The sequence below is a fragment of the Pithys albifrons genome, chromosome 2, assembly GCF_047495875.1.
Source record: "Pithys albifrons albifrons isolate INPA30051 chromosome 2, PitAlb_v1, whole genome shotgun sequence".
Lineage (NCBI taxonomy): Eukaryota > Metazoa > Chordata > Aves > Passeriformes > Thamnophilidae > Pithys > Pithys albifrons.
Window position 1 is genome coordinate 51313262 of NC_092459.1, and position 21711 is coordinate 51334972.

Here is a 21711-nt window from a genome sequence, read left to right on the forward strand (position 1 = left end):
ATCTAACCTGAAAGAAGTAGACAAATCCTTATTTATTTAGGTTTATACTTCAAAGACACCACAAGCTATGCAAACTTTCTTTTCTTCCTATCAGGTGGGGAAGGCAATGTTTCCATCTAAAAATAAAAAATCTAAACTATAAAGTATTTTGGTAGAATCTCCCTGATTTAGAAACTTCATCTTGTACAGATAGATGGTAAAGGTACACAATTATAACAAGTGTTTTCAGCCCCTGAAGGATAACTTCATCAAATATTATGTATTGAATATCATCAAAATTCATTTAAGGGAAAGTATTGAAACAAAACCCCTGAATATGTCAGAGAGCAGCAATAAGATCTGTATATAAGTCCTCAGATTTACTGCTTTAGCCGTCTCTTTATACTTATAGAGATAGTCATTGCTCTGCACTCTCAGATTTTGTTCTCATACAGATAATCATACAGTTATATAAGCACAGAACAGTTTGAGTTGAAGAGACCTTAACGATCATCTAGTTCCAATCGCTGTATCATGTGCAGAGACACCTTCCACTAGACCAGGTTGCTCAAAGCCACATTCAACCTGGCCTTGAACACTTCAAGGAATGGGCCATCCATAGCTTCTCTGGACAACCTGTTCCAGTGCCTCAGTGCCCTCACAAGAAAATTTTTTTTCCTAAAATCTAATCTAAACCTACCCATTTTCAGTTTGAAGACATTACCCCTTGCTCCATCACTACACACCCTTGTAAAAAGTCCCTCTCCAGCTCTCTTGCTGACCCCCTTTAGGTACTGGAAGGCTGCTATAAGCTCTCTCTGGAATCTTCTCTTCTCCAGGCTGAACGATCCCAACTCTCTCAGCCTGTCTTCACAGAGTAGTTGCTCCAGCCCTCTGATCATCTTTGTGGCCCTCCTCTGACTCCAGCAGGTTCACATCCTTCTTATGTTGGGGGTCCCAGAGCTGTGTGCAATACTGCAGGTGTGCTCTCACCAGAGTGGAGCAGAAGGGGAGAATCACCTCCCACCTCCCTCAGTCTACTGGCCACATTTCTTTTGATGGACACGAGGATACAGTTGACTTTCTGGGCTGAAAATGCACATTGCTGGATCATGTTGAGCTTCTCATCCAGAAACACATTTAAGTCTTTCCCCTCAGGACTGTTCTTGATCTATTCTCTGACCAGCTGGTATTTGCACTTGGGATTGTCCTAACCCAGGTGCAGCCCCTTGCACTCGGCCTTGTTGACCTTCATGAGGTTTGCATAGGCCCACCTCTCAGGCCTGTCAAGGTCTCTCTGGAGAACATCCCTTCTCTAGAATGTGTCAACTGCACTGCACAGCTTGGTTTCACCAGCAATCTCACTGATCATGCACAAAATACCACTGTCCATATTAACAATTAAAATGCAAACCAGCACTAGTTCCAATACCAGCCCTTGGGGAACACCTCTCATCACTGGTCTCCACTTGGACATTGAGCTGTTGAATGCAACACCTTGAGTGCAACCCTCTAGCCAATTCCTTATGCACAGAGTGGTCGACACATCAAATCCTAGTTTCTCCATTTTAGAGACAAGAATGTAGTGCAGGACAGTGTGAAATGTTTTGTACAAGTCCAGCTAGATGACATCAGTTGCTCTTCCCTTACCCAACAATGTTTTTAACTCTATCTTAGAAGGCCTCCAAATTTGTCAGGCTTTAGTGAAGCTTTGAAGGAGGTGATTTGTTACCTGTCTAAAATCACCTCCTTATTTTCCATGTGCCATAGCATAGTTTCCAGGAGAAGTTACTCCATGATTTTGCCAGGCACAGAGTTGAGATTGACTGTCAGGTAGTTCCCTGGGTCTTCTTTTTTTCCCTTTTCAGTGGAACTTTGCTGACTGCCATGACTTTTCAAATATGATAGATAGTAGCTTAACCACTTTATCTACCACATCCTTCAGGACCCACAGACGCATTTCATCAGGTCCCATGGACCTGAGGCACCTTCACATTCCTTACATGTTCTCAAACTTGATCCTCTTCTACAGCACATAGTTCATTCTCCCAGTCCCTGTCTTTGCCTTCTGCAAGTCAAGCAGTGTGGCTGGAGCACTTATTGGTGAACACTGAAGCAAAAATGTCATGGAGTACCTCAGACTTCTTCAAATCCTTGGCAATCAGGTCTCCTGTTTCATTTCAGAGGGGGCCCACATTTTCCAAAGTGCAGGTTGAAAATGCCTTTTAAATTAGATTCATTATGATTGAGCCATGCAACAATACACATTGTTCTTATCCTTGGTGGAGATGCCTTTAGAAATCAGGATGCTTTGCATAAAATTAACCTTTAGAAATGTCTATCATGCTTCAGTATATGGAGAGACTAAGCACTGAACTGAAGGCCAAAGAAAAAGTTCTTAAGTTAGGTATAGTGAATACCACCCTTTGGGTGTGTAGCCTCACACTGTATTTAACTGTGAATCATTTTAAAGTATGTTGCAAACCTGCTCATATGCAATACTTTAGTGTTACAATGATAATGCGTTCTTTAAAACACATTATTTTATCCAGAGATCTTGTGTCACTAGCTCAAGGGAAAAGATAAAAAGATATTTTAACCTGAAGCGAGAGAGATACTTTTGTACCCTGCATCTGTATGCATGCAGTTTGCCAAGTGGCTTGGCACGATTAAGAGAAAAGCATTGCTGGAACCTTATCCAAGAGCAGATGCAGTTCAGCAGCAGATACTAGCTTAGCTTAAAGCCACTAGATTAGAATTTGGATGGAAATTTAAATAAGTACATTGGTCTGAAATAAGATGTGATTTAGTAGCTTAGTGGAAACAGACACTGGCTGCTTTAAAGTTCTTTTTGTCTCCCCTTCTCTTAAAGTCTCTCATGTCTCATACATGCTATTATTATAACAACTATACTGCCATATGAAATAGCAACCTTTGCCTAAATGATTTCTTTTATGACTGCTTAGTGTTATGCAGTAGATTACCACAACACAAAGACTATGGGGTATTTCAGTGATCTACAATGATTTTCATGTGAAGGGCATTGTCCGTGTAGTCTATCAAAAGTTTCAATATTTCTTTTAAATTGTTAAGTATATAAAGGTCTCTTACAAACAGCAGCCTTTATTTAAAATTAACTGCCCTCCATGATTTTTTTTTCTTAAGAAGCAAATCCAAGAAAAAGTAGAGAAAAAAGACATCATTGTTAGCTTCCTAAAAAAAAAAAAATCAGTGTTTTGAAATGAAATCCTTTCATGTATTAGAAAATTTTCATGAAAAAATAATCAGAGCCAACAAAAAATTCAACTTTCTCATGTTCAGTATCTGAGTTACCTGGAAGAGGAAAAAAAGCATACAAAGGATCACTGAAGCAATGGAGAAATTATTCCTTGTTGCTGAACAGAAACATTAGATGCTGTTGGGGTTTTTTTCCTCATCTCCTCAGAAAAGAAATAAATTACAAGTCTAACAATTTTGGAGAGGTCAAACATCTTCAAATACTGGATTGGTTCTTTCTTTTTGTGTTACAAGAAAACATTGTGAATCACTGCAATTGAGCCAGCCTGGCATTAGTCAACTAATGTTAAATTTAGGCCTAGTGTGGATCTGCTCAATACAACGGATCCATTCCATAGCTTTGTCACCTCCAGAATATTTTAGACATCTATTGACAAATTACTTTAGGTCCCTCAGGCAAGAACTGCCCTATTCTTATTTGCAGCTAGGATTACAAGATGCACAAGGCCCTGAACTTTAATTCTTGATGGTCTAAATGTGTATTTAGCTCTTTGTGGCTTGCAGAGTGCTGTATAAGCATGAATGAAGACCAGTGATATCATTCCCTTTTGTGTGTGCTTTATAATGACGCACTGGGAAAAGGCAGTTTAAGGTTAATTATACCAAACAAGGACAATGAAAACATCAGAGGAGCCGCATTCTCTGGTCAGGCTGAAGAAGGCTTGAAGCATGTATCATGCTCTTTATGTTCACAGCTTCTGTAGCCATTTCTGTAGACACTGCATGACAGGCATTGGCTACATACAGTGTACCTTGAGATGGGAATGTTGCCTTGCCAAGATAAAAATTATTTGGAGGGATTCATCTTACCCAACTTTTGCTACCAAAAAGTTACAGTCCCCATCTAAGCCAGTCATCTAGACTCCTCAACAATCAACAGTAAGAGATGGCTGCCTGCAGAAAATGATTCACCATAGACACAGGCCAGGACTAGTCATTCTCTGGACATGGCCACACCTCTCTAGTGACGGTTAGTTAACTAGTTCAACTTGCTGCCTAACTATTAAATAGCTAAAATTAGGTGAGATGAATCCCATGCAGTGATGTTGTCTGGACTAGATTAAATTTCCTTAGGGCAGGTCTGAGCAACAAAATGCCTCCACTTTGCCACATTTGGCAACTGCATTACAGAGCAAAGCCAATCAAAACTTAACTTATGGAGATAATGATAGCAATGAAGACATACTGGGCTAGATGTGAGCACTGACTACAAATGACGTGTGGTACCCTTGGTGCCCAGTGCGCTTATGCTCTAGTTCATGATGCAATCACATCTTTGTTTTGCTGTGTAAACAAATGGTAACTTTATGTATACAAAACCATTGCAAGTTAGCTTTTCTGCACTGAGACAATCAAAACCTGTGGAGCATCAAAACAGAATTAAGATGCTAAAGTTTCAGCTGAGTTCAATATTTTGCCTTGAGTTTACTTGTGCTCCCATGCAAGTCAGGGAGCAGTTTATTCTAGGATTGTTACTGTTTTCCAACTGTTATACTATGCCCATCTCTACTTCAGTCCCATCTCAAGTAGGAACTACTGAACTGCAATGAATTTTAGCTCAGAAAACTGAAATCTGTGTTATTTTGTTTAGACAAATTGAACCATGCTCTGTCTTCCTGGGTAGCTGAGATCACAGGATGACAGAACAGACATTGGCAGGAAAAATTCTCCTAGTGCCAAACAAAGCTTTTGCTTCTGGATCAGAATCCTTAATGAAGAAATAATAATAATAAAAAAAAGACTTCCTGTGGAGTCATGCCCATGTGTAATTGCAATACATTTTTTGGCATACAGTTTCATAGCACTTCACAGAGTTTGGAAAGGTTAGGTTACACCAAGAGCTGGTTTTGTTCAAGCACTGGAAATCCATTGGATGAGTTTTAGGGAGAATTTCCTGCTTCTACTGTTCAACACGTGCAGGACCCTGATGTGAACTTGTATTCACGCTAGCAAGTACTGCTGCTATTCAGGCAGGTCTGGTACTTTGCTAATTTCTCCATTTTATGAATCAAAACAAACTCAGCAGTTTGCTTCAAGCTAAAAAGCTCATTATTCAAGGAATTTTTGAAAAGTAAATGCCATTTTACTGACTAGGTAGATAGCACCCTCTTTCTGCTGCAGATGAGGGAGGCTTTGTGGAAAAGAGAAATTCAGTTTTTCCAGGTTGGAAGAATTTTATTCACTGAAGCAGTTTAAGATGATAAAGCCCCTAGCTGTTTGCTCTGCCACCCTTCCAGAATTTATCATCCTACTGTCAAGAAAGGAGTTAGGAAAAACACGAAGTGGCGTCAACTAGTTCAGCCAAAAAAACAAGCACCATTTAATAGTTTCTGGCATAAGAATGAGGTGGACAGCTGGAGACAGAAAGACTAGAATAAACCTCCAGAGCAAGGTTACCCAAGCTGATCTGTCAGTTTTGCCATTGAAGGGCTTTCAAAATGTATTTTGCTACATGTATTAAGCATAGCAATAGAAACAGACTTCATTTGAGGTGCCTACCGTGAGGTTTTGTTATGATACAAGTGAGCTTTAAGTTTATCCTTAATAAAAGAAAAAAATTACTAAAGGAGGGAATGCACAGAATATGTCCAGCCCCTCTAGACTACAAATGCTGTACTAAGAAACATTTGACTATTAAAACAGTCTTATTATTTACAGTGAGGGTGACCTTAATGTTGCACTGAGTCCTACTGCTAATATTACTGCAGTAACATTACTAAATAAGAAGGTAGATTTAGTCTATTTTATGCTGAAGATGTGGTAGAGAAGAACTGTGTTTTATGGCATTTACCAAAGGGCATAAAAGTGCCAGACCAGATACAAATCTTTCAGTGACTCTTCAGATACAATTTGGAGCAACATATTCTCGAGCAAGTACCTAGGCCTTTGTCTCTGAAGTCAAACACTGATTACAGAGCAAAATTAAAGAACTGAAAGAAATCCAGAATTTCTAGAATGCATGCCAAGTCCACAGAGTCGACTGGGGCCAAAACTCTTAAAAGAACTTTCTTTTTACATGTTTAATGGCTATTTAATAAAGCTTTCTTGGCAGAAATGTCACTTCACTAGAGTTCCTAAAGATTTTCAAGAAAATATTCCATTTAGCTTTTCTTATTACTATTTTTTAGCCACTCATGTGTGGATCATGTGGCAACCAGCCTGAGCAAGAAAAGTTAAGACTTGATGACCATGGACAAGCTCAAACACTACTTAATTGCAAACCAGATGTTATTCACTTTTCCAGGCTGCTCAAAACCACTTGCAACTCAATTCTTCTTGTCCCAGCATATTCTTTAGCTGGAAAATCAACAGAAAGGTAAAGTAGCAAAAGAGGAAAAACTGGAAGGACACATCAGATCTGACTGCAAGCAATGCAGTAAACCCTGGAAATAAAAACAAAAATATCAAGTCAATCTACAATGAGTGGAAGACTGAGATGATAAATGGAGATATAAAAATGTGTAGACTGGTATTAGTTGAGAATCCGGCCTTCTGAAATGTTTGTACATGTGAAAGGTTATGAGTAGACTGCCAAGTTGTCATAGAATCTTCTGTGGACTCCTGCGTCTGGGCAAACCCCAGCAGCTGCCATTTGCTTCAGTGATTTTCACAAGAGTCATTCAGAAAAAAACAGCTTCTTCACTTTCATGGGACACAACTCACCTGGACCTACATATGCCAGGGAAGTTGGACCACATAGTCACAAGAGAAACTCTTGTACCAATCTTCCTACCCAGGAATAAATGCCTTTAAGAGCTGTGCTTTGAGAAATTTTGCAGATGCTCGTCTTTAGGTGATGTAATTCTGCCCTGCCCCTCATTTAGGACTATGTTGTTAAAGCAATAACTTATCCGCAATTGTCTTGGGTGAACTTGTCAACACTAGATTTTTTTGCTTCTTGTGTTCTTAGCAGATGCTCCCCTCCATCTGTAACAGCATGAAAATATTATCAGGAAGAACACGCACAACCATAAGCTCAGAAGCTATCTAAATAGTTCCTTATATTTTTCCCTCAGACTTTTCAGCCTTTATTTGTGCAGCCAGCTACACTGAATTCCTAGAAACAATTTCAAATATATTGCAAAGAGCTCTTTAATGCCAAGACATACTTTTCCTCAGCCAATTATTTCTGTCACAAATGCACAAGCAGCTTCTGGTATAATCACAGCCTTTTTAATTACTGGATCCCATACCCTTCCAACTGCATTCCAAATTGTCGTCCTCCTTGTCAGAGACAAAAAAAAATTCTTGAACATAAGAAAGAGCACATATATTTATTGTTGCCAATTTTTTTTTTCACAGCAGTATGTTTGCTCTCTCAAAATTGTTTGAAGACTTAAGCCAGGGAGTAAGAATATATTTTTTAGATTAATTTCTTGCTAAGGAAAAAAAAACTGATCTAAGTTAGCGTAGCAGGTTTGTTTTCAGTAGAAGAAGAGTGGTTTTAATGAGATTTCTCCAAATAACTCTAACCAAGACCTTAAAGAGGTCTTAATTTTTATGAGTCTAAATTAATTGGCCAGTGTTGTGGCCAGGCTACAAAATTAAAATTAAAGACAAAAATTCCTCTAAGCACTCCCATAAGCTTTACGGCCACAGGCAATAAGTCTCAGAAACAGCGACTGATACAATGTTTTGAGGATTCACTACAGGCAGCTGCTAATTGCCATTTAAACCTATTCTAATTATGTACCAATGCATGGGCTAAACAAACCAAAGAGGATAGGAATTTTAACAGCTGAAAACCATTTAGTGACCAGAACTAATTTTTCACTTTTTAGTATTGCAAATATGTTGGATCCTGAGGAAGATACTTCTAAAATCAGATGTTTTAAATATCTAAAATATCTTACTCTGTTTATCTTTCTGTGAAGTCTAAACATTTTCTAATACCTATAGGAAATACTAAAGTGTTTGGAGGGTTTGTTTGGTTTGGGTTGTCTTTATAACTATTGTCTTACTGTGTTAGCAAATTGGTATATTCTTTGGCTAGTTTCAGTATGGTTTTCCCTCTCAGAGCATTGCTGAAAGGGACAGATATAAACCCCTCACTTTTTGTCACCAGCACTGCCCCAACACCCACTGGAGCAGCCAACGCAATGAGTTAGGCACAAATGTTAGCAAGATAATTTTTTTCCTTCTGGGATGTGTCCATGACACTGATTCATTAATCAGAGATAAATCTATAGTGACTTACCGGACAAGACATTTGCATTTCTTTCATGTCCTCATAAAACACAGACCTTGGTACTGAACCATCTAACTCTGTAGCCAGAGACACAGAATCTGAGATGAAAAAAATGGCATTAACCTCTCCATAGCTTTACCAAATATGTCAGTTATAGCTTACTTAAATCGTAAGGACATGATATATGTTTGGATATGCCTGCCTTTCAGCCCTGTTCTTGATATTTTGTTTCCATTTTTACTTTTCATCTTCTATTAAAACACAACATAGGAAATTAAATTAAAAGAAGGGAAATTATATTAAATAAAGGAAATTAAATTAAGCAAAATTGTTACAAGGCTGTGAAAGATTTGACTGAAACCAGCCCTTCAAAATTAAGGGTCTTCAGACATCTCCTGGCCCAGTGATAATTCTCAAGCAAGCAGCATGATGTTCAGGAAAGGTTATTCTTTCTCCAGTAATCAGAAGCATTCTTAGATACTGATCTGTATCAATGCAAGTAAAATATTGGATGTCATCATGACTTGAGTCTTCTTGCTCTTGGTGGATTTGGTTATTCTGACTACAGTCTAACAGTAAAGTGTTTCATTGTACTTACTTCTTGCTATCATGAGACTCAAGTCAAGAAAGAAATAAAACAACTAGGATTTTACAAAAGCAAGTGGAGATTGTGATCTGAGAGGGTGTTCTGTGAGGTGACAGTTGAGGAGCAAAAGCCTGCTTTACACTCAGATAATTTTTCGTAATCTTTCCCTTAGCATCCACTACTGGCTCTTCATTCCATTAGGTATTCCCAGGAGGAGGAACTACATCCCTTCTGACACTCAAAGCCCTCTCCGTGCTTGAGAGTGTGAAGAGGACACAGATATAGCAAAACAAATGAATGATAGCAGGACAGTGTCTCTACAGATGTTGTCAGCTGACAGGATGAGAGGAAAGAGGACACAAGGAAGAGTGTGCAGGACTGATGGTCACTGGAGGTCACACTCCTCCCCTCACTTCCCCTCAAGCTTCCACAGCGTACTTTTCCAACCACTAATGAAATCTAATTTTAAATGCTCTGCAGATGGAAAAGACTAGTTATTTATTTACTGTTTGTAATCAGAAAGTCTAAAAGATTTTATTTCTTTTTAAGAAAGAAAGAAAAAATTGTAGCCCAGCACGGTTGGGAAAACCAAGAATTTCAAAATATAAGATCTGTCAGAAATCATAGGGCCAAAAAGCATTAATGTCATGAAATTTGCTTCCTGCCTAACAAAATTGGTAGAAATTCATAGAATGCCACACATAGAATTAGATCATTCTCACAATGGAACATTTTTCCTTTTTTTTTTTTTTCTGACACATCCAGTTTAATTTAAACACTCTTGGGTACAAGAATAGCCTTGTAGCTTTTGTGGTATGTAGACATGGTCACAAAAGAATTGAGGCAGTTTGGAGAGGTAAAAAGTACTGTTCTACCCCAAACTATAGAAAAGAGAGACCTGTTGCTAGGGATGGTGCATTTACATCTGACATAGTTCTTTATAATTGGTGAAGGAAAGAAAGGAGACAAGCAGGCAGGCAGGCAGGCAGGAAAGAAGGCAGGAAGGCAGGCAGGCAGGCAGGAAGGAAAGAAGGCAGGAAGAAAGGCAGGAAGGAAGGCAGAAAGGCAGGAAGGCAGGCAGGAAGGAAAGAAGGCAGGCAGGAAGGCAGGCAGGCAAGGGAGGGAGGGAGGGAGGCAGGAAGGAAAGAAGGCAGGCAGGAAGGCAGGCAGGCAAGGGAGGGAGGGAGGGAGGAAGGAAGGAAGGAAGGAAGGAAGGAAGGAAGGAAGGAAGGAAGGAAGGAAGGAAGGAAGGAAGGAAGGAAGGAAGGAAGGAAGGAAGGAAGGAAGGAAGGAAGGAAGGAAGGAAGGAAGGAAGGAAGGAAGGAAGGAAGGAAGGAAGGAAGGAAGGAAGGAAGGAAGGAAGGAAGGAAGGAAGGAAGGAAGGAAGGAAGGAAGGAAGGAAGGAAGGAAGGAAGGAAGGAAGGAAGGAAGGAAGGAAGGAAGGAAGGAAGGAAGGAAGGAAGGAAGGAAGGAAGGAAGGAAGGAAGGAAGGAAGGAAGGAAGGAAGGAAGGAAGGAAGGAAGGAAGGAAGGAAGGAAGGAAGGAAGGAAGGAAGGAAGGAAGGAAGGAAGGAAGGAAGGAAGGAAGGAAGGAAGGAAGGAAGGAAGGAAGGAAGGAAGGAAGGAAGGAAGGAAGGAAGGAAGGAAGGAAGGAAGGAAGGAAGATGAGACATTGGGAGTCAAAAAGGGAAAAAAACAATCAAGGTGCTATTGAAAATGGACAATTCGGGGTTTTTCAGCAATTTTTTTTAGTGCAAAAATCAGTGCATGGCAAGGGGTTACAAGGTACTAAAAAGACACAATGGACTTGCAAATTCCATTCAGGCATAGCATAATTTTTGTCCTCATCTTTTCAGCAGAATGTAATGAAACTTATAAACCTACAATTTAAAATAAATCATTTATTATTGGTATATTTTACTCTCCATAAAACTAACTTAAAGAATTTGATAATATTTCAGTGGAAAATACTACTATTCTTTCATAAACTAGCTTGAAAACAGCTATGTTTGGATTTTCATGAATCAGATGCTCAAAAGCTTCAAATTGCAAATGCGTTTTAAACCATGAAATATTGCAGTGCATCTTCTGGTCTGACATTTACCCACTTCATTTACCTACAAGCTGGTATAAGGAGGAGTGTTGTTTCATTTTAGTAGTTGAGATAATTGATATGATCAGATTGCCTAATACATGAAGAATCATGTAATAATAATGTTAATTTTTCATAACGTGATAAATATGGTACCAATCAGAAGGACTTTCTGAACTTACCTTTGTGATTTCAGTTAAAGGAAGGAACAAACATGAAACAAAAGTAGAAATCTGTTGAATAATACAAATATTCTCCAAATTATTTTTCCACATTTGCTGCCAAAATAAACATATGGTGCATGTTAGTCTGTCGGGTCCACATTAATTCGTCAGCTGTAGGAACTGCCGTGACTCATTTGCCAAAACCTGCTGCGCTAAATCCCAGTGTTTTAAAATTGTAACTCCAAACATCCTTTTAGGCTTGCAAAGGGCTTTAAGCACAACTTACATATATAGCATTTCTAAAATTACTCTCCACACATATTTAAAGTCTTGGCAAGGAGTAGTATAACCAGCCTGTCAGAAGCCGGTTTTCAATTCCTTTTCTACCTAATTGCACAAGTTTTAAAATAGTGTCACTATCATCTGGGACACAGAAGGCAAGGATGTGCTAAACTGGTTTGATTCACTTCTTCATTTCACTTCTGAGCTGTGTAAGCAGTCCAGGGACCAACCATGCCTTGGCATTCAGGGATTCTGAGATTTCATTGCTTTCTGTGGAAAAAGAGACCTTATCATTGTCTCCTAACATGCAAGTAGACTTTCTAACATTCTTTTAACATCTCTTTTTTTTTTTGAGGTATCTGATGGTGTTCCATCTCATAGTTTCTTTACTAGGTAATGTTATGATGGGAATCCTCAGTATGTTGATCTAAAACACCATACAGAAAATTAAAGCGGAACACACAGGCTCTCCACAAATGCAAAAAAAAATTAGGTTTTGTACATTTATATTCCAAGAACAGCTTGTGTAAAATACCTGGGGGAAAAAATTATTCTTTTTTATCATTGAACCAGAAGACTCATCAGTGTCTTCCTACATAACTAGCAAATCTTTAGGACCTGGAGTAAACAAAAAAGTCTTAGCCTCATCATTAATAAACTGGACATCAAAGCACTCTCCCTTTGCTCTGTTGAATATGAAGACTAAAAAGAACATTAGTTTTCTGTCATAACTGGGTAGTTTGAAGGATCAGAATGGACAAGATGAAGTAAAAGAAAAACAGAAGAGCAAGAAAAGAAGGCATGGACCTTGAGACCAGATGAAGAAGAGCAAGGATGTGAGAGAGGGGAACTAGGAAAAAAGCAGCAGAGACTGAGATAGGAAGATTTGGTGGGGCAGGAGGAGACCAAGGAGGGGAGGAAGCTATAATCACACTAATCACACTAATATGGCTCCCGAATTCCCCTGCCTCCCAGTGAGAAGCAGCTGCCTGCACATTGGCACCAATACTGCACTCTGGCACCCCTCTACATGCACACTGACACCAGGAGCAACCACTGCTTTTCCTCACCAGCCATTCCTAGAGGCAGTGGGAGGGGGTGGTGGTGGTGAGGTTTTGGTAGGAAAAGGGAAGATGACACATATAACAATATAATTGCAACAGAACAAGTCAGTACAACTTGCCTCAGTAAATTAGTGCTTAGAATTTAAAATTCTCAAAGGTACCAAGATTTTTCCAAATGAGGATTCCTTTCTCTCCTTTTAGCTAAAGAAAAAGGAGCAATTGATTAATGCATTTCAGAGGTATAGGACTTGATCTATACAGTAACTGTAACTTTCTTCAGGGTGCTTTAAACAATCATTTATGGTTCAATTTGCAGGGTGCAATCAAGGCAACAGGAAAGGAAGTGCTTGAGGGACCCCATTGATGCCATTGTTTTGGGTCATTGCAGTGGGATGAATAAGCAGTAAATAAGGAACCTGTGGTACCCCTAAGGAAGATTATTCTCATTCAGGATATTCAGCCAACATATTTCAGCATTTCCTCTCACCTTCATTGTGAAAATTTATTTTCAGATAGGACTGCTCTAAATATGCATATAAAGAGCACTGAGGCACATTTTACTACTTTCTTTCAAATATTATTTTAGCTTTGAGTAATACTCTGAAATTATTGACAAACATTTCTAAACCATTTCTGCATTTAATTAATTTACTCAGATTCCTTCTGAATAACATGTTGTATTGACCCACTATATTTTCTTCTGGAAAACATAAGTAAGGGAACCTTGATGACTTGGAAGACTGATATTAATATTGCAGTGTAGCAAGTTTTCTATAGTGAGATATAGGTGACCTAAATTATTTCACATATCTCTCAACTCAGGAAAGAAGCCTGAAATAGACTACACTTTTTCTTGATTGGTTTGCCATTATGACTGTGAAATTAGTGCAAAAGAAAGGCATTGGACGTTCTTTGTGTCTAATTAAATGAATAATAGGAAATACAGTCCTTGACTCCTTGAATGCCCTAGTTTCAATAGAGATCAATGAGATGTGTGCAGCAGGAGACATGTACTCAGGCACTTCTGCTTAATGTGCCTCAGATGTTGCCTCTGGCAAGAGTGTGGATAAGCCTAGCACTTCATCCATTCATATGTGGCCAGGTGCCATATATTTGTGTATATATTTGTGATTTATATACTTGTTCTTGAAAAATGACTATAACTTTCTGGAGAGCTAGATCAGACTCTATTCACCTGAGCTGCTGGCACTTTACAAACAACTCTGATCCTTGACAAGTTCCATATGACCTGGGGAAGCTCCTCTCCCTTAACCAAAGCAATAATTTCTTGTAGAATCATAGAATGGTTTAGATTGGAAGGGACCTCAAGGATCACTTAGTTTCAGCTCCCCTGCCATGGGCAGGGACTCTTTCCCCTAGACCAGCTTGCTCTAGGCCCCATCCAACCTGGCCTTGAAACATGGCCAGGGATGGGGCATCCACAGCTGCTCTGGGCAACCTGTTCCAGAGTCTCACCACCCTTGCAGTAAATAATTTCTTCTGTATATCTATCTTAAATTTCCCATCTTTCAGGTTGAACACATTACTCTTTGTCTTACCACTACTGTTCTTGATGAAGAGTCACTCTCTGGCTTTAGGTCATAGGCATCACAGATGATATTTGTCCATAAAACACCAGAGAGCCCTCTTTTATGAAATACAATAATTTGCAATAAATGATTGAGAAAAAGAAACACCCAATTTCTGATTAGCTCTTCAATGAGTCATTCCACAGTGGAGGGAAAAAGAACTTATTCTCTACTTTTTTGTTTCTCTTTTTGACAGTAATTCTTCAGGAAATAATACCCTGACTGATTCCTTCATTTCAGTCCAACTAAAATAAGTATCTCCCACCTGCAGCAAGAGTTTGAGACTTTCTACCTGATGAATAAAGAATCTCTTCTAGACTTTTGTTTTCTTTCAAATTGGGTGGTCTTCTCAGAATGAGTGAATTTCAGATGAACCACAAACACAAAAATGAAAATATCCTTCAATATGATATTTTATCCTCTATTTCCTAAAATATCTTTTTATCCTCTTTGTAATCCGTGTACTTATTTACAAAATTCTTTCCAGAAAGTGACAGAATGGACTATGACAACACACATACAGATGATACAGATACAGACAAAAAGTCATGCAATGTTAGGAAATTTTAAAAGCCATAGAAAAATGCAGATTGGAAAGACGTGCTGAGAATGGAGAAGGACAAAGACATTAAATGGAATTCCAAGCAATAAAGTGGAGAGATTCTTCAGTGCATCTCCAATTTTGGATGGTATACAGTCACAGTAAAATCCTGGCTACATTTCAGCCAGTAGCATGATTCCCATTAACGTCAATGGGGTCATGATTTCATCCACAATGCATGAAAGAGTCTGCCAGCTCTTATGTGCTCCTGGGAAGAAGAGTGGCTGGGCCACCTTATGCCTACCCTAAGTGACACTCAGCTCTCATATACAAGATCAGTCCAACCTTTGAAACTTTTCTTGGGACACTGCATTTGGTTTTGATTCATGTGGAAATGTGTGTTGTTATATAGTTTCCAAAGCCTGTATGTGTCGCTGGCTAACCACATATGAGGTGGATTCCAGCATTTCCTGTGACATTTAGGAGGAAACTCAGGCCAGTTCTGCATGGTTTTCAAAATCCCAGTCTTCACATAAAAGTTGTTTTGGGGGAAGGAGAGGAACACTTGAGTGCCACAGGCACAACCAGTTTCTCAGGAAGTTGTTCTGCTCCCTGTACTTGGCCAAGACAGAAAACTGCTAAGTTACTATCTCCACCACAGGCACACATAAACTTTATTGGTTCAGAGAAAATAGCAAACCATGCCTGTGTTTCAGAGATTAAGCCAAACTTTTTGTCCTGCCTCTAAACAGAACATGATTTTAGTTCGTAGTCCTTTTTTCATACTTATATGTTTTCCTCCTGGAACTTATGCTTCCTTGCGAATTGAGTAGTCAGCTCCTACATAAAGCCAAGTGTGTATGTGTTTATGAGTCATGGCTTCTCTCCAGTGTTGACGAAACTTACACTATTTCATCTTCATCTTTGAGATGATAAATTTGGTTCAGGGGACAGAAGTTTTTTCTGAGATTGTAAAGGACCAGTATTGTTCAAGGAGGCCTCAAGGAAAATAGACCATTTAGGCTTGGGGCAGTCCTGGGCTTCCCCGGTAATGTTTGTAGCATGTGAGGCAGTAAGGATGCTGGTCTGGGCTGACTGGCAACACCCACAGAAGGAGCTTGGGGCTATATTCCACTGAGTACCAGAGGGACAAAGGATTAGATGACACTGTGCACAGGTGAGACTTTGTTTCAAGTGTGGTGGTTAACCTCCTTCCTTTGGAAGGGTGAAGTTGCAAAAACACATTTTAAAAACCCATGACAGGTAACTCTTTCACAGATCTAAAAGATTTTCTCCTCTTTAAACCATGCTTTCTAATTCAAAATGTCTCAAAATCATACTGCAAACCCATATACCTGCATACCTACAAGTCAGATACAAGCCAACCTGGGAATTCTTGCACATCTCCAGCAGAGCCAGTCATTGGAATGCCTTTCAGCTGGTGTCATTTCCTACTTACCAGCTTCTGCAATACTCCTGTAACATTCTGTTTGCAAGTGGGCAGCCACTTATTCATGTAACACTAGGAATATGCTATGGCTCAATGTTTGATAAAAGGCTAGGAGCACTGTACCTTTATGCCATGACTTCTGTATGTGATTAGAGCAGAGTCTGAGAAAAGTAGCTTTGAGAAATCTGTCATGTGCTGTTGGTATAACATTAAACCATAATTAATTAGCTATAACTTTTTCTTCTTGGTGGTATTGGGTGAAGAAAGCAGAACTTTCCTTTCAAGAAGTCTGATCCAGAACTGTCCTGTCTACAATTATGTAGCTCTTCTGAGGGATGATATTGCTGCCAGTCACAACTTCTGATTCAAGATTTCTCACAATTGTATTTTTCTCTTCCACGGGTGAGGATTGAAGGCTGCCCACTTATGCCCTTTTAAAGAGATGAAGCAACAGACATGAATACGCAGCTTGAAATACAGCCTGAAAGTCAGACTCGATGCTGCCATTGATGCGATACATAGTTGGAAGGTTAGACAAAACAACTACTGGTTTGAGAGGATTGTTCTGTGTCCATCACGTAAGGGAAATAGAGATCTCCACAGCTTGTATCCCACTGGCGTCCTACTGGTGTTCTCCATCACTTCAAGGACTAGTATCAGGATGGAGCCATAGCTCAACACACATTTGAAACTGGGAGCAACTATCCCTTTCCTTTCTGCCCTAACCACCACTGTTAGCCTTCTCCAGTTGGGAAATGGCTTGTGAGGAAATGGCACAAAGAGGGCAACTAGGGAGCAATATGAAGATTGAAGGCACAGACAGGGACCCAAGGGGCATGGCGGGGGCAATAAAGCACCATACCTTGCACTGCATCTATTGCTTCCAGAAGAGAACTGGAGGCAAGGGAAGGGATACATGACTACTGGGATCCCTGATAGCAGTGGGGACAACTGACAAGTGTTGGTGATGAGATCCTTGAAGGAACTGAAAGAGGAGTGCACTCTGGTGCTCAACAGATTTACATACACTCTAGTGTATCCTCACCCTTCCCACAGACAGAGTATGGGCCCAGGGAGCCTGGAAGCTTCCTTTTCCCACTGCTCCATGAAAGGTTTTCCAGCTGATTGGCAAGCAGGGGCTGGCACACCTGGGCTCTTCACTGCCTCTGAGTGGTAAGAAATCTCAAAATGAGGACAGGGCATGATACAAGGGATTCCTGTGAAAAATACTAAAAGGCGCATCTTTTACCAGGTACATGGGACGTGTGGCATCCATGATCACTACTGCTGGTAGGTAAAACAGGATACCACCATTTTAGTAGCAGTCAGTATGCTGCTAAGGGAGAGGTAGCAATTCTGTATACACCAGAGCACAGATAAAGCAGGAACATAATAATGGCTATTACGGCTTCCTTGGCCCAGGAAATCTTGTCTCCTCAGGAGACTTACTATTTTGCAGTACTCTAGAGTCCAATTCTATCTATCAGGTTTCCATTTAAAAACACAGAGGTAGTCCAGAACTCTTCCACAGAAGGAAAACAGCATGGATGCTTTGAGATTAAAAAATGTCGCGAAAATTTCTTAAAAAAAAAAGTAACACACAATGATCCCTGCTTCAATCAAAAAGTAAACATGTGTATTCATCAGTTAGTTATTATAAACTCTGCCTAGGTTTAATATCTGTAACCCTTCAAACTCAGCTGTTTAGCATATCCCACTTGGCCTGTACCTGACTTAGAAGCCTTTCAAGGAGAGGCTCGAGGAATAAAAGCACAACATCATATGGCATGTTGAAGGATTTTACCACTATTCTCAGTGTGCCCTTCTCAAAGGCTCTGGAGGCTTATTGATTGAACTATAGGAACAGGTACCTGTTTGACATAACATACAATTGTCAACAGTAAACTTTCATTAATTTACATAAACTAAATCTGGCTGGAGAAATGTACTGATATGAGGTGATGTTGCATATATTACTTTAATAAGTGTAGATGTTAAGAATATTTTCACAGGTGTATGTTGTCAGATACCTGTCTTGGAAAGATGAAAATGAATAAGATCAGTCATATCTGACCAAGCTAAATTACTTATAGCCAGACTAGTTATGTTTGGAATTATTATTGGCATAAATTCTGTACATTATCCTAAGGAGAAAACATCTCTCGTTCAACCAGATCCAGCATGTAAGTCAGACTGGAGCTTTGTTCCCTGACATGTAAAAAAATCACATGAACTGTGGCTTAGGACTCTCTTCCCGACAGATTCACTTCCATTACTGTTTGTGTCATGTTTATAATTTCTTATTGATAGTTACAATAAGTAGTTTGATATTAATCAGTACTATGGGCAAGTCTATTAAAAATGTTGTCTTTTATATGACTGAAGTTTTTTGAAACAAAAGAAATCTTTAAAAAACAAATTTTGAATCATGGTACAAGAACTGGTAAAACAAAGAACATTTGCTGTTATCTGCAAAGAGCTGGCCATTCATCTGAAACCTGATCCAAACCTTTGTTTGGTGATTGGAGGTTCACACCAGTGGTCCTTTTTCCTATCATTCAATTTCAAAAAAAGCAGAAGATATAAAATCATAAAACATACCATTATTATTCATTTATAATTCATGGTATCTGCTTTGTAGTTCTTTTATCCTTCTATTTTGGCCTGATTTGTGAATACTGAGGTAACTGACCTCCATTCAAAATGTGCATTACTAAATTCAGGATCATAAATTCTGTGCTTTTGTTTCACATATTTTATCAGTAATGTTTTGATAACAAAAGGGCTACGGATAAGCTGGAACAGAATATAAAATTTTTCATTAATTGGTTATGAATATTTTCAAAATTTTCAAATGTTCTACTGCACATGGTTGTTAGAAACTGACACTGACATAGGCAAATGATTAAAATGAGCATATACAAATATAATTTTCCTTTCATTTGCTGATTTCCAAAACTGAATGTTGTTTTTGTGAGAGATGCCAGTTTTTTCATTGTTTTCAATGACAATACTTCTTCTTAACAAGTAACTGAGCTGAGATCACCAGCTCATTTCATACACTAAAGTAAAAAGAAATGACCCTGTGTTTTGCTCACAGCTCTCTCTATTCCTAATATTTTTTATAGAGAGCAACACTAAAGCTATTGAAATTAATCAAAATGAACCTATATATACATTACCTTTCATTTCACACACCAGATGTTAGTGTTAGAAAAATCGGGGGGGGGGGCGGGGGAGGGAGAGGGAGGGGGCGGGGAGGGGGAAACAAACCCGAGAAGCAGAGTAGCAGAAGGTGCAGAGAGGCAAACTGCAAGAATGACTTGCTTTAAATTGGTCTTTAACTGCATATTTCTTAGATAAATATTTAGGGGAAAAAAGTCTCTTTGCAAAATCTGGAAGCTTAAAGCTGAAACCAGCTATGAATTTTGGTCTTGCTTCTTCACAGAGGAAGAACTAATTTTTTCTGCAAGACAGAAATTTTAATGCCTTGAGCTGTCAGACCTTTTTATCCAGAATAATAGGTCAATTCATTGTTAATGCTTTGAAAAGATATATTTGGTTATCAGGCAGAGTAATTTTACTAAACAATAACACTTCATTACTAGAGGGATATAAACAATTGCAGACCACATCCATCCAGTGTGTATTTTACGTGCACAGCTAAAATATATGTTATACAAGCATATAGTCTCAAGGAAATCCTTCATTTCTTTCAAAGAAGATATTTATTTATTATTTATATATTTTAAACTAGATGTGCTATCTCTTCATAGTGAATTAATACATTCTGTGGGCCTGATCAAAAATGGAACGTTGGAGTCTAAAATTTAAAAGAGGCAAGAAAGGGGTGCCTCAGTTCAAGTGGGAAATAAACAGCCCTCTCTTCCCCAGGTAGGTCTGCAGATTTACAAGATGTTTCAGCCACATCTGCAGCTCAGCAGAGCTCCTTTATGTCCTGTGAGACTTGGGACTGACAAGCAAAGATGCTTCACATCAAATCTGGACTCATGGGTAAATGGTAATTCTCCATCCAGCGTGCTTATCAATTTTGATAGATCATGCAAAAACTCTCCATGTCAGGAACTAATGTAATCCATAAGAATGAGTGAGAACATTTCTATAACTTCTTGAAAGTGGTAACATCTTGAAAGTGGTACTATCTTGAAAGTGGTAACACCATCAAATCTGCCCTCTTCATCTGAGTCAATTTCCATCTCCAAATAGATGAGTCAATGAGCAACTTCCCCAGGGACTTGTTGGAGGTTCCATCACCAAAGGTTTTAAAGATGAAGCCACACAGGGTGTTAGATAATCTTATTTAAGTTTCCTTCCCCATAGAAAGTGGGATCAGATGGTCTTGCAAGGTCCTTCACAAGCAGGGCTGCTCTATAATTGCATGAGCCCTCTCATTTCAGCTGACTCAGGATTACAAATTTTTACCTAAGTACATCAAAGAGCACATCCCCATTAATCAGCCTAAGCTAATTGCTGCCTGTAATGAATCTTATTGTATTCAGGGTGTGCAATGCAGTTCTGTTTGATCCGCAGTCCAACTTCGAGAACATCCATAGTCTTCAGTGTGTCCCTGCTGGTGAGGATTAACCTGCTGTGTCCACGTACACTGATAAGTGGGATCATAAGATATACACTTTATTTTTAATAAACTAAGCCTCATATCATTACTTACCATTCTTTGACACATTTTTTGCCAACACCATGGGGTCAGCCCCCTATTTGCAGGGCCTTCTCTCTCCTTCAACATCCAGGTTCCTACATCTAGCCTTCAAATGTATTGTTTAAATTAGGCCAGGCAACTCTGTGGAAAGACCTACACCTACAGACTACAGCAAAACCCAGTATTTCATCAGAAATTACATCACATGTTTTTAAAAGATCAGAGAGATTTGTGGGAGAAGGGAGGGAAGTGGTGGGCAGGACTGGGGAGAATTGCTCCTGTTTAATATTATTCTTACTATCCTTTCAGCTTTTACTGGAAAGATCCTTGCATATCTTATTTAGTTAGCAAGGCAAGCATGGTAACTGGTCTATAGCTGTGCAGAAGAGAGAAGGTAATCCTTTGCTATGTTGGCACAAAAGCCTTACCTGTGACAGTACAGGTAAGGTCACCTTAAAGGCAGGCATTTTGTTTAACCATTTAGCTAAGCTGAGGCCTGTCTTTCGTAACGCTTTTTCATCTGCTCAAGAGATCAGTCAAGTTACAAATGAAGGATTGTTTATAAATCAAATACCCGAGTCTGGACCTGATTTAAAAGAACTTTGAGCTGAAATGGAATCCATTCAGAGTTCTGATTTCAGCTGATAAAAGGGGACTTTGACTTTTAATTTCCATCTTAGATACTGAGGTGCAAATGTGGATTCAGGGTGATTCTCAGGACTATTTAAATAGCTGTCTAGAAAAGGGCTAGAAATCAGGTCCTGAGAAAGTCACAGCTTTTTTAAAAGGGAGGAATTTCTCA